The 14,820-nt window shown below is 39.0% G+C and overlaps 1 protein-coding gene across 2 annotated transcripts in view; it reads right to left on the reverse strand.

Moving 5' to 3' along the window:
* PIP5K1B (phosphatidylinositol-4-phosphate 5-kinase type 1 beta) overlaps positions 1 to 14,820 on the reverse strand; it is a 329,210-nt gene that overhangs the window by 15,215 nt on the left and 299,175 nt on the right. The gene's annotated exons all lie outside the window — the stretch shown is intronic.

Raw genomic sequence — 14,820 nt, forward strand, 5'->3', positions numbered from 1 at the left:
AACTTTACTGCAGCCTTGGCTTTGAAAACAAAGCATGTGCACTTTGTACTGTGCACGACCTCAGGCCATGCCAAGGAGTGCTGCCAAAAAACAAAAAACAACAAAGCCCCAAAAAATAAAAAAACACAAAAAGGGGACCGAGTAGAAAAAGTTTAAGAAGCCCTGAACTGGAATCTAGAATTCTAGATGGTGATCTGATGATCTCTAAAGTGTCTTCCAGCTCTAAATCTATGATCCGATGATTTTAAATCTATGCTTCCATGATGCTAAATAACAATGGGGACTTGAACTCATGGCTCCTCAAGTCCCAGGGCACTTTCTTCTCTATCATACCATCTCTATGTTTACAGAACTCTTCCATATACCAAAGTGCCTCTTACCCTGCCCCACCTGTGATTCCTTTCACCCTGCTCCTCCCCCCAGACTTGTGATTCTTCTCGCTCCTCCTCACTTTTGTGATTCCTCGGGAGGGAACTCCCTCGATTAATGTGGTTCTGCAATTTTTTTTCAATCCCGGAGAATTACCTGTTGCATTGAGATGTTGAGATCTTGCCCTCCTGTGAGGATCCCACAGCCATTCTTTATCAGAAGCAAGACCTGACTATACCTTTCTGACTTCAGATCTAGCTCGAGGTTCATTGCATCATGCTGCCTGTCATATAAAATTATGTTAATCTGTTCATTCAGTCACTTTCATTTCTCTGCTGCCCTTTATCCTATTTGTTAATTCACAATAAAAATATAATCATTCCTCCCATCAACCCCACATCGTAATTGACGTCTCTGATAAGGGAGATTAGTTAAAGGAGTGGCTAAGTGCTTTTTCCCTACTTGCTCTGCCCTTCTGTACTTTGAAAATACACTTTGCAGAGATATATATCGAGATTAAATGCTAGTAAAATGCAGGGGATATTAATATGGAATAATGTTTGGGCTGAAAAAATAAAAAGGCCTAGTCCAGATATAATACATTAGAAAGAAAGCTATTGTTTTGCAGTTATTATTACTAGATTATTTTATATTATTATTATTATTATTAAAACAGCAATCTAATGATTTCTCTTGTACTTCTGTTGTCAGCTAGACATAAAAGGACATTCAAACTCATTATACTTTTCTGTGGAATGGCTTTGCCACTCTTTTTTTTATTTTAAATTAAAAAAAATTTTTTTAGTTTTCAAGTTTCATTTTTGTAAGATTTTTTTTTTTAACTTTTTGTTGAGGCAATTGGGATTAAGAGACTTGCCTAGGGTCACCACAGCTAATAAGTGTCAAGTGTCTGAGGCCAGATTTTAACTCAGGTCCTCCTGACTCCAAGGCCAAAGCTCTATCCACTGTGCCACCTAGTTGCCGCTTTATAAGATTTTGAGTTCCAATTTGCCACTCTTTCCATGAACATTCCCTTGTGTTCTCTACTGGGCCAAGAAGAATTCTTAGAAATTGAAGCAACTTGCAAAGCTGCATTAATGACTTTCAATACTTCTGGGAATTCAACAGTAGATCACATTATTGTCTGCCTTTACCAATACAGTACACTCACCTCTTTGCTGCATTCTTCTTAATGCCCTAATCTGCTGTTGTCAGATCTAAAACCAAGTGTAAGCATCCCTTTGGTCACTGATTAAAAGTATCATTCAAAAAATCTCCCACTATTTGAATATCTTTTTTTTTTGGGGGGAGGGCTAGGCAATGGGGTTAAGTGACTTGCCCAAGGTCACACAGCCAGTAAGTGTCAAGTGTCTGAGGCCAGATTTGAACTCAGGTCCTCCTAACTCCAGGGCCGGTGCTCTATCCACAGTGCCACTTAGCTGCCCCATATTTAAATAACTTCAAAATGATTTGTTGTTATTGTTGTTGTTCAGTCATGATTGACTCTTTGTGACCCCATTTGGAGTTTTCTTGGCAAAGATATTGGAGTGGTTTGCCATTTCCTTTCCCAGCTCATTTTACAGATGAGGAAACTGAGGCAAACAGGGTTTAAATGGCTTGCCTAGGGCCACACAGCTAATCAGATCTGAAGTGAGATTTGAACTCAGGAAGATGAGTCTTTCTAACTCCAGGCCCAGCACTCTATACACTATGCCACCCAGCTACCCTTAAATCAAAATGATTTAGATTGCCTCAAATACATGCAACTTGAAGGTCAAATTCTCTTTTAAGCAGTGGACTTAGAATTTAAGGAACTGTGTTCAAATGCTGACTATGCTACTTATTACCTATGTCACTCTGTGCAAGTCACTTGGCCTATGTCTTGGAGCATCAATTTCTTTGTCTTTAAAATAAGGGAGTTCTGTGGTGAAGGTGCAAAGAATTCTAGATTTGGAGTCAAATCCAGGGCCTGAGGACCTCAGCTCTATTAACCTTGGACAAGTCATTTAAGCTCTATGAGACTTCATCTTTTAAATGAGAGGGTTGGATTCAATAACTTTTTTTTTTTTTAGTGAGGCAATTGGGGTTAAGTGACATGTCCAGAGTCACACAGCTAGGAATTTTCGAGTATCTGAGGTCAGATTTGAACTTAGGTCCTCCTGACTCCAGGGCCAGTGCTCTATCTACTGCGCCACCTAGCTGCCCCTGGATTCAATAACTTTTGAAGGTCTCTTCGAGATCTAAATCCTTAGATCCTAATTGGATAATTTGAAACCTGGACTGAATGCTTCAGTAAGCACATTAGAACTCAGACCAACTGTAGCTGGGTGGTGCAGTTGATAGACTATAAGAATCATGAAGACCTGAGTTCAAATCCAACCTCAGACACTTACTAGCTGTACGACCCTGGGCACGTCACTTAACTGTTTGCCTCAATTTCCTCATCTGTAAAATGAGATAATAAAAGTACCTACCTCATAGGATTGTTGTGAGGATCATATGAATTATAAAGTAGTTTACATATATAAAGTATTTTAGAAAACTTAAAGTGATACATAAGTGTTATTATTCTAGAAATTCATGTTTCACGTAAACTGTGGGGAACATATTATTCCAATTTACACATACACAATATACAGTATGGCCACTTAAAGGAGATTCTATTTATTATCAACTGCATTTAAATCAATGATTTTTAAATGGTTTATTGGCATAATATACCCCCCACCCAATTCTATAAGAATGCCCATTCCCAATCCCACCTCTAATCTGCTGTAAATGCTGAAATGCTGAAGATGGCTACTAGGTATTTTGGGTTCCCCCAGGTCCTGGAACCAAAACATTATTGTTTTGTGTCTTTGCACCCAGGACTTGTTTTGGGTCCACCCAGTCTTGTGTTTTGGGTTCCTTTCATTTGATTCCTGTGTGACTCATGTGTGGAAACCTTCATCAAAATCCTATATAATGTAAACTTTCCAGAACCTGGAAAGGGATCCATACCTTCTTTCTGGTTCTCTCTCTCTCTCTCCCCACTTCCCCTCCCAAACGACCTGACAAATTTCTTTCTAAAACTATTTCAGATTCTGGAGATTGGTCTTGTGAACAACAACAACGCACACACACACACAGTGTATATATACAAACTCTATACTATACATATATGCATAAGATATATTGTATAAAAGTAATATTCTTGAAAGGGTATGAAATAATCTTTCAAGAAAAGTCTTGCTACTCATAAACACTCTTAAAACACTAAGCAAGCCTTCTGCGACAATAGACTTGTGATTTAAGAAGGGATGATGACAGAACAATCATGGTATCTTGGATACTAAAAAGATTAACGGAAAAAAGACAAAAATATGTATACTGATCCTCCATTTTAACCCTGTAGAGACATATCTTTCATTTTTCAGTTACTCCATCCTAAATGTGAAGGCAAATGAAAATTGAAAGGAGGGTAATGAGCTATTAAAGTGAATAGCCTTTTAGGTCTGAATGAACATGCAGATGTAAAATGAAAATCTCCATGCATGAAAACACACCCTGGAATTAAAAGTTAACGATTCAGAGCCTTCCAGACATGCAGCTGTTTCAAATATTCTTAAGGTTTGGGGCAGAGGATGTGAAGGAAAAGGAAAGCTGGAGAGGCCATGCTCTCTACCATCTTTTCCTCCAAGGAATTTTCTTTATGGCATCCCCAGTTTATCAACAGGCTCTGTTCCAAAAGATTGTATATAAGTTGATTGCTTGGAATTTGAAACATTTCAAAGAATCATGAAACTTTGGAACACTTTGTAGAATGAGTGGCAAAAGAACTTGGGGATGATCTGGCTCAGGTATTCTTAACCTAGATTTTTGTTTTTTGTTTACAAGCTCATACTTTTATTTTTAGCTGCATCTGAATCTGGCTTTTTTTAAAAAAAAATATTTTGACATGATTTCAGTGTAACAGGTTTTTCCTGTGATCCTGTGTATTTTATTTTATGCATGAAAAACGTTATTCTGAGAGGGGTTTATTGGGTTGGCCAGAGTACCAAAAAAGGATCCATTACACAAAAAAAGTCAAGAACCCTTGATCTAGTTCATTCTTCATTTTACAGATGAAGGAACCAAAACCCAGCAAATTAAGCCCAAATAAGCTAGGAGTGAGGTTAGGACTAGAATCTCCTTTAACTTGTAGCCTTTCAATAATGTAGTTTTTAAAATGGCAGTTAGGTTATATGTAAATGGTAGGTTTTCAGGCCAGCCCATACAGAGCAATTTAACATATAATATATCTGAAACATGCATTGTACCCATAGTATCACAGAATTGTGCCACTATGTATAATAATGTTTTGGGGAAAAAAATGATTCAAAGTTCCAGTATGGGATGCCTGGACCATTGCTCTTTCTACCTCAGTAGTGGGAACAGGAATTCTTCCACTTCCTAGGCACAAGGTAGTAGGGACTTGCATTCCCCATCTCCAAGTCACTCGTGCTGAATCCTTGAAGGTGGTGAGTGCGTGTAAAGGATGGGAAACATGATCCAAAGAACAGGAAGGGTTGTTCCAGGGAGTAAAGAAAAAGGAGATACTTCTTAGGACCTTCTGCCCATACTGAGGGATATTTCCCAGTCCTCACCCATTTCTTCCTATATTCCTTTCCGCTGCTACTACCTATTACCTTTGACCCCGGTCTCTCTCTTTGCTGGATCATTACAGAACGAAACTCAAATCTCACAGCTTCTCTCCCCCTCTGTCTCTCAAGCACACAGTGCTTTGGAGATTTTCTGCTGTTAACAATGTGAAACAGAGGTGTGTTAAAAGTCTCGTTCTAATATCTGTTAGCTTCTTTCTCTTTTAATTTAGACTCGACTTGTTAAATTGCAAATAAATGCTATCTTTGAGTTCACAAAGGACTGGAGCAGAGAGTCCATGTTCCAGAGAAAAGGTAGACTCAGGTTATCCTGAGTACTTTATCACAAGAGTTAGGGTAGGGGTTGGGGCTCTGAGTGTTGACCTAAGTTGGGACCACTGAGGAAGGGAAGGGTTAAGGGATGAGGAATCCGTGAGATGATACTAGGCTAAAATCAATGTAAAATTTGAGTAATTTGTAATGAGGGAAGGGAAGAAAGGAGAGGGAAAAGGCTTATCATGTTTTCCTATTATGTCTGCACTCTCTAAGACTCCCTTAGGCTGAATTGAAAGGCCTTCTCATCATAGACTCTACTTACACTGAAACACTAACTCCTCAGTCCCAAATGCTGTTATAAACCAACAGACTTCTAGGAAAGGTACAATAAGCACACATATCATAAACTCCAAACCCAGGTTTTTCCCTATTTGTCAGAACCCTGAGCATAGGGACAAAAACACATGCAGAGAAGTTTCTCCTACATGATGCAAGGGCATCTTCACATCATGGAGCTTCATCAAGGTCTTACTTCGGCTCCATGATGGAAAGCACACAATTTGGTTAACCTAATTAAATCTACTGATACTGGAAATTACATTTCTTATTGTTCATCCCAGTAATGCTACCCCCTCTTGGTACTGCAGTGAGTCTACTGCTATCCAAGACATCAGTGCTGAAATACCTGAGTACCTTCAGCTTCACTTCAATTGCCAACTGTGATTCTTTTTTTTTGGTTTATAGCACTAACCCTCCCTTGACACTTGACACTGCAAATGCCACCCAAACTACCCTCTATCTATGTGAAAAACTGGGATAGTGTCTATGTTTGTGTGTGTGTGTGTGTGTGTGTGTATACACTCCACACTCCATCCCATCCCAGGCAAGAACTAAAAGCGGCAGACAAGGAAGTAGATGAAAATCCTAAACCTCAGTAATGGGAAGGAAATGGGAGTTTCTGTGGTTACTAATCCACTTAAATGTGATGACTATTCCTAAACAAGTCAGACACGCTTCAAGTACCTGGTGTAGTTAGAGAGACTGAGTGAAAAAATCTGTTGTTATTCAGTCGTTTATCAGTCATATCCAATGCTTTGTGACCCCCCCACCTGCAGTTTTCTAGGCAAAGATACTGTGATAATGTTTTGCCAGTTCCTTCTCCAGCTCATTTTTACAGGTGTGGAACTGAGGCAAGCAGGGTTAAGTGACTTGTAAAGTCACTTGTAAGTATCTGAGGCTGGATTTGAACTCTGGAAGATAAGACTTCCTGACTTCAGGCATGGCACTCTATCCACTGTACCACCTAGCTGCCCAAGTGAAAAAAAAACAGAACATAAAAAATACAGAGAAAAAAAAGCTAGTATTTATATACCACTTATTATGTGACAAGCACTGTGCTAAGCTCTTTACAAATATCTTTTTTGATTCTAGTAACAACCCTAGAAAGTAGGAGCTAACATTACCCTCATTTTACTGATGAGGAAACTAAGGCAAACAGAGGTTAAGTGACTTGCCCTCATAAACAATCCCCTCCAAATTAGTAATTAAAATGAGCTAGATATTACATGAGTGTTTATACCTTATACTATTCTGGCAGGAATGAAAATGACAGCTGTCAGTGTTCATTAATCAGGAGCAAAATTTTTAGATTTTTTCTTTTCTGCAAATGTTCTTTCATTCTAAATGGGAAGTGTTTGAAATAAAAATAATGATTAGAAACAAGATCCTTTTATTATTTTTTTTGAGGGGGTGGGGTTAGGTGGAATACACTTTATAAAACCAGATAAGTATAGTGACGTAAGAGACAATGAGGTTGCCAAGTCTTAGTAAACTACAGTATTACAAATGAAGTTGAAAGCATGAGAAAAGACAAACTAATTTATCAGATTTCTTTGGTACCAAAAGAAATAGACAAATGGATTTCAATCCATTTGACACTAACAAAGTACCACATTATAATCACATAATCTGTTTAGCACTAGGGCAGCTAGGTGGTACACTTGATAGAGCCCTGAATTAAAATCTACCTCAGATACCTACTAGCTGTGTGATCCTGGGCAAGTCAATTGTTTACCTCAGTTTCTCATCTGTAAAATGAGCTGGAGAATAAATGGCAAAGCACTCCAGTTTCTTTGACAAGAAAACCCTAAATGGGGTCACGGAGAGTTAGACACGACTGAAAAATGATGACAATTGATCATCATTTTTGCATTATAGCTAAGGAAAACCTACATTTGCAACTACAAGAAATTTATAAATGGTGCCATTAGCCCCAAGCTCTTGGGGGTGTAAGAGTTTATCTGACTCCTTTTCTTTTCAGATTTTTGCTGCCAGTGGAAGCAAGGAAAATAATATGATGAGTTTCTGCTATGAAGCTGAAAAGTATGTTGCATATTTTTTCCTGTCTTGTTTCTTTCTTCTTGTTTTGACTCTGGAGAGTGACTGATCCTTCTCCTTAATGATCTACATAGGTCAGTTACATGAAAAAACAAAACCAAAAAACTCAAAACAAAGCTCAGACGGAATGTTGTTTACCATCCATATGAGACTACAGGGGCTGTGAACAGAGTTTAATTCTCCCAGAGCATGGGAAACATTAGCAACACTAGAAATAAGGAGCCAGCTGGTTTCTCCCATTAGGGTAGGTAACGAAAATACAGGGACTAAAGGAACAGAAAGAGTATCAGAATTTAATCCTATCATTGCATATTTCATTGGCATGGTGTAAAGGGAGAAGAAAAGCCATAGGAGATGAGGTTAGGGGTTGGGCAAGGTAAGGAATAGATAGGTATGTGAGAAAGAAGTGGGGCAATGTGACAGTTTTGGGGGACAGTTAGGTAGTTCAGTGGATAGAGCTCCAGGCTTGGAGTCAGGAAGACCTTAGTTCAAATCCAGCCTCAGACACTTTACTAGCTGTATGATCCTGGGAAAGTCATTTAACCTGTTTGCCTCAGTTTCCTCATCTGTAACATGAACTGGAGAAGGAAATAGCAAACCACTCCAATATCGTTGCCAAGAAAACCCTGAATGGGGTCATGTGGAAATAAACACAACTCACACTACTCAACAGTGACAAAAAATACGACACTTTAGGTCTTGCAAGGAGAACTTAAAGAAGTCACTTAAAGAATTGCACGAAAAGTGAGCCTCTTTTCAATTCCTTGATACTTATTTCTCTCTTGCTTTCTCTTTAACCCCAAATTAGCTTAGAGCACTTGTAGAGAATCAATAATGAACAGTGGACCATGTCTTGTAATAAGAATTGCCATTTCTGAGTTGTCTAGAAAGAGGTGCCTACCGACATTTTGAATTACTGACTTCTAGTTGAAGCTGGAAGTAATTAAATTTAGTAAATACTTATTGAGTGCCTCTTTATGGGTAGGGCTGGGTCTGATCACATAGTAAGACAGGTGCCTGCTTCACTCCACACATCTCCTAACACCTGCCTTATATCCTCTTTTTCTTATCATTACCTCTCCCATTATTTCCCAACCTCTGATAAATCTTTAACTGGCACTGGAAAGCATGGGTGACTTCTAAGAGAGTCTGCTCCACCCTCAAACAGTTCTGGTGAAAATACCTATTAGTAACAGGCATATTACTTTTCTTTCCTCTCTCTTAATCCCCACTTTGCTTATAGGCAGTGAGAGTCAGTCATAGGTGGGTAGGTGAAGTTCATAGAGGTAGATCCAGTAGCACACACACACACACACACACACACACACACACACACACACACACACCCCATATATTGAATCAATTAGATTTTCTGGTCCTCCACTGACGTTTCTGTAGTGATTCAGTTTAAGTGAACTTTCCAAGGAGTCTCTGAGCTGTCTCATTGGGGGCAAAAAGAAAGGAGCAGAAATTTATCTTACACTTTACCTTTGTTAACAATGGAGCTCTTGAAACCTTTGAGAATTATGGTTTTGGAGCCCTATGTTACTCTTCTCAGGTTCAGTGAGAGCTATTTTGGGTAATGAATTCTGTAAATCATACTGTTATCAAACAATGTAAGAATCATCAATCTAATAGCATGGGCATTTGCTTGAGGCACAAAAGTAAAGTATGTAATAAGACAGAATGAAGTAGAAGAATAATTTTCTGCCACTATATAAGTGTCTGCTATGCTTCATATGTTCTGGATTTTCAAGATCTTATCTCCTACCCATCTCCATTAGTTACCCTAACCTAGCAGGAGAGCAATATGATCACTCACAGGCCAATGGTAAAAGTTTATGCTTCAGTGCTCTCTGCTATGTGCAGTTCAGCAGGAATTTTTCAAAGTGGGATGGAGAATGGCTGCTGTCTTGTGGCAGGCTGGAGAAGCATGGAGGATTCACATTCGTTTCCAAATCTTGTCCTTTCTTCCTCCATAACATCTCTTGTCACTGTCCCCTTCTCATTACTGACATAACCACCACCAGCTCAAAACCTCATCAACTCTTACTTGGGCTATCACAGCAGACTCCTAATTTGATCTTCCAGCCTCTGGTCTCTTCCACCCCCATCTATCTTTCATGCGGATGCCCAAGCATAAGTCTGACCATTGTCACATGTGGTCTTCCTCTGCCCCAATTCAAACTCTAGTGGTTCCCTATTGCCTCCAAGATCAAATGCAAACTCCTCTGTTTGGCATTTATGTTGTGCTTCAGTTGTTTTTCAGTTGTGTCTGACTCTTCATGACCCCATTTGGGGTTTTCTTGGCAAAGACACTGTAGTGGTTTGCCATTTCCTTCTCCAGCTCATTTTACAGATGAGGAAACCGAGGCAAACAGGGTTGAGTGACTTGCCCAGGGTCACATAGCTAGTAAGTGTCTGAGGCCAGATTTGAACTCAGGAAGATGGGTCTTTCTGACTCCAGGGGCTGCACCATCTAGCCGCATTTATAGCCCTTTACAATCTGGTCCCAACCTACCTTTCCAAACTTACCACACATTACTCTTCTTCACACATACTAGAAGCCCCCAAACTAGTCTTCCTACCATTCTTTATACTTAGTACTCCATCTTTTGTCACCATGTCTTTACTCTAGCTTTCTCCTTGCCTGAACATACTTCTTCCATACTTCAACCTTGTAAAATCCCTAGTTTCTTTTAAGACTCAGATCAAGCATCGTCTTTTATGTGAAGCCTTTCCTGACCTTTTAGCTGCTCATGCCTTCCTTTCAAAATTTGTTGTTGTTGTTCAGTCCTTTCAGTTGTGCCTGACTCTTTGTAACTCCATTTTGGAGTTTTCTTGGCAAAGATACTGGAGTGGCTTGCTATTTCCTTTTTCAGCTCATTTTATAGATGAGGAAACTGAGGCAAACAGGGTTGAGTGACTTGCTCAGGATCACACTGCTAGTAAGTAGCTTTAAGATGAGTCTTCATGACTTCAGGCCCGACAGTCTATCCACTGTGCCACCTAGGTGCCTGTATATACCTATAATGTACATATTCTATTCCCTTGGCTAGATTTTAAGCTTCTTATAGGGCAGGGACTGTGTTCCTTCTGTGTTTGTATCCATAGTGCCTGGCACATAATAGGCCCTTAAGAAAGGCTTATTGATTGATATCCATAAAGGTATTTATGTTATCTTTCCTAAAGTCTTCTCATCCCCTGGTGAAACAGCCCCGGTTTTTGCAACAAATTCTCATAAAGCATGATGTTCAGTCCTCTTAGTGTTCTGGTCATCCTTGTTTGGATGCTGAACCATTGTCTCCTATGTTCTGCCTCTTTTAATGAAGCCTAAGATTTTTTAAAAAAATTTTTATTTTTACTTTTTTGGCTGCTATGGGACATTGATGAGTCATGTAGAGCTCATGATCTAATGAAACCCTTCCCTTTCCTATTTTTTTTCCCCATAAGAACTAGTACCTAGCCATGCTTCTCCCATCTTGCAGTTATCAAGTTAATTTTTTTGAACCCTAGTGTGGGACTTTATATGTATCCACATTAAATCTCATTTTATTGTATTTGGCCCATCAATTTAGTCAAGATCTTTCTTTTTCTTCTTTAGACTATGTTATCCAACATAATCCCTCCTTGCTTTATGCCATTTGTAAATACACTAAGAATGCAAAAATGTTCAACAGAACAGGGCTCACAACAGATTCCTGAGGTAATCCACTAAAGATTTTTCTTTCAGGTGGCATCAGGACAATGAGAACTAAACTTTGGGGCCAGTCATTGGAGCAATTTTAAATCCATCTATTACCCAGCCCATATCTCTGTCCCTCTCTGTAATTTTGTTTGAGTCTCAGGTAAAACATCTTTTTTTGGGGGGGGGGCAATTGGGGTTAAGTGACTTGCCCAGGGTCACACAACTAGTAAGTGTCAAGTGTTTGGTCTGAGACCAGATTTGAACTCCTGACTTCAGGGCCAGTGCTCTATCTATCCACTGAGCCATCTAGCTGCCCCTAGGAAGCTTTTCTTGATCCTTCTTAATGCTAATTTCTCCCCTCTAATGACTATCTCTAATTTATTCTGGATATTTTTTTTTTTTTGTACAGTTGTTTGCATGTTGTCTCCTCAATTAGACTATGAGTTCCTTGAGAATAGAGATCATCTTTTGCTCTCTTTGTATCCTTAGGCCTTAGCACAGTGCCTTTCACATAGTAGGTACTCAATAAATGACTGGTTTGAATAAGGTATGTCTTTGCTTCTAGAGCTTTAGTCTACTCACGAATTTCATTGTATTGCATCTCACTCGTAAGATCAGATTTACTCCTTGACTCAGGATCTCTCCTTCAGCCTATCTATTACTCATGCTTCGTGCATTTGTGTATATGAGGCCATGAATTTTTATTGTGCTCACCAGTCTTGGTTTTTAAATCTCCTGTGAAGTTTTGGTTGTTTCTACTGTTATTTTTCTTCCTACCTTTCAGCTGTTCCTCTCAATGGAATTTACATTTGTCAATGTATAATAATAAAGTCAGATATTTGCATAATGTTTTAAGGTTTCAAAGTATTTTATATAAATGATCTTATTAAGTCACACAATAACTCTCTGAGGTAGGTACTACAGGTGATATTATTCCCATTGAACAGATGAGTAAATTAAGGGTTAGGCAACTTGCCAATAGTCACAGATTTAGTGTAGTGTCTGTTGCTGGATTTGAAAACCAATTTCCCAGACTCCAAGTCTAGTATGCTATTAAAGACTTCTGGGGTTAGATCATAGTTACCTTTAGCTAGAAGGTCTTGTTATGTTAAACTAGTTGTAGTTATTTACATAAAAATGCAAATTTAAGAAAAATATTTGAAAATGATCTTTGCCATTGTGCAACAAATGATTCTCTAGCCAAACAAGAAACTGGTAAAATCAGGATATTTGGGGCAGCTAGGTGGTGCAGTGGATAGAGCACCAGCCCCGAATTCAGGAGGTCCTGAGTTCAAATCCGGCCTCAGGTACATAACACTCACTAGCTGTGTGACCCTGGGCAAGTCCCTTAACTCCACTGCCTAGCCAAAAAAAAAAAATTAGAATATTCACCCCCACTTCAAAAAATAATTTTCATAGGATCATAGATTGGGGCTAGAAGGGAACTTAGGATCCATCTTGTGTAACCCCCTCAACAGACAGGTAAGGAAAATGAAACTTTGAGAAGCTGAGAACTTGAGGTTGTAAATGAAAGAGGTAGGATTTAAACCCAGGTTTTCTGACTCCAAAGCCATTGATCTTTCCAGTGTACTATTTTTAGTCACTACAATTTAGAGAATTGTAGAGTCTTTTGCAAAAGAATACCCATACAGCAGGAACATCTAGCAAAGAATCTCGGCTGAATGTTGACTGAGCTGTCTTTAAGGGATAGCCTTGTTCTCCCTTTACGAATGGCCAGAAGAAAAGGTGGAGGGTTGGTGAGTGGCAGCTCGGTGGTGAAGTGGATAGAGTGCTGTCCCTAGAGTCAGGAAGCCCTGATTTCAAATTTGGCCTCAGATACTTACTAGCTGTCTGACCCATAGCTGTCACTTAACCCCAATTGAAAAAAAAAAAAAGCCCAGAGACCATGTTATAACATTCGATGGTTCTAAGAGGCTTCCTATGCTGCTTGGTAGGCATTTTAGTTTGTAGAGGAGCATGAAATAGTCGAGTGCTAGACTAGAGTTAGGAGGTTTGATTCCTACATCAGACATTTACTTGCAATGTGACTCCGAACAAGTCACTTAACATCTCAGCCTCAGTTTCCTCATCTGTAAAATGGAGCTAATAATAGTTGTAGCACTTACCTCACAGGGTTGTTGTGAGAGATTAAATGAAATAATGTAAATAAACCAATCTACAAACTTTAAGATAATGTAATTGTCAGATATTATAATAATCTTTTAATCTGAATGGTCATTTAAAATCAGCTCTGGTCCTGAAATCTGCTTGGGTCAGAACAGTAATTTGCATATTCTAGAGGTCTTTTCTAAAGTCTTTAAGATTTCATACTATGCATAAACATGCATAGACTATGCATAAACTATTCATAAACAGAACTTTGGTTCTGCTGCTTTGTTAGTCTTTTCTTTCTTCCTCTTTTTTTTGGGTGAGGCAATTGGGGTTAAGTGACTTGCCCAGAGTCACACAGCTAGTGAGTGTTATGTGTCTGAGGCTGGATTTGAACTCAGGTCCTCCTGACTCCAGGGCCGGTGCTCTATCCACTGTGCCACCTAGCTGCCCCTGTTAGTCTTTTCAATGAGACATCTTTAGTTTGTTGCTGAAACACATACATAGCCATGATACCCTGTGAGTGTTTGCTTAGGAATGAGCAATGTTCCAGTCAGTCACAGTGTTACTTGAAAAAATGGAAAATAATCAATCAACACAATTTGTTTCATGGGACTAAGTGTGAATATACAGAAAGAAGGGGATCCATGTGAAGGAGAGATATGTACGGTTCATTTTGGTCATTTGCAGTACTTATGTTCTATAAAGTCACTGTAAACACTGAATTAGTGACTACTGAACCATTTTTTTCCTAGAAGAAGTACAGGGTTAGGTTCCTGGGAGCCTTTGATCACAACATTTAATTTAGCACTTTCTAAAATGGCTCCATGCTTAGATTGGGGAATTTCCTCTTCCTTTTTCTGGATGTATTGTATTGCTAATTCAATAACATTGAACTCATGGCTACCAGTAGTTATGACTCATGACTGAATGAAGCTTACCTAACACACGTATTTTGTCTGTAAGGTACATTACAAGTTTTTTGTGCTTAGGAACACTAGACAGCACGACAGCACTAAGCCATGGGACCATTTTAAAAAGCAAAATCACCAACAAAAAGCACAAAAATTCAAAAAACATGGCACTAAATGGACCTTGATAAGGGTACTTGTTTTCAGTGTGAAAGCTGAAACAAGAAGGCAGGGGATTGCCTTGTTTGACCTCAGCTGGAACATACACATTAGAGGGACTCATTTTTTCACTGCTCTGTACATTTCTATATAGACTGTGAAAGTGTTAGGAGTATTTTAGAGAGTAGGTAAATTCACAGGTTTGTAAATCTGCAAATAATGAGGATCCATTGTGTCTATGTTGATCTTTCTTTCTTTCTTTCTTTCTTTCTTTCTTTCTTTCTTTCTTTCT

Source organism: Vombatus ursinus, unplaced genomic scaffold, assembly GCF_900497805.2.
Source record: "Vombatus ursinus unplaced genomic scaffold, bare-nosed wombat genome assembly UNPS02014832.1, whole genome shotgun sequence".
NCBI lineage: Eukaryota > Metazoa > Chordata > Mammalia > Diprotodontia > Vombatidae > Vombatus > Vombatus ursinus.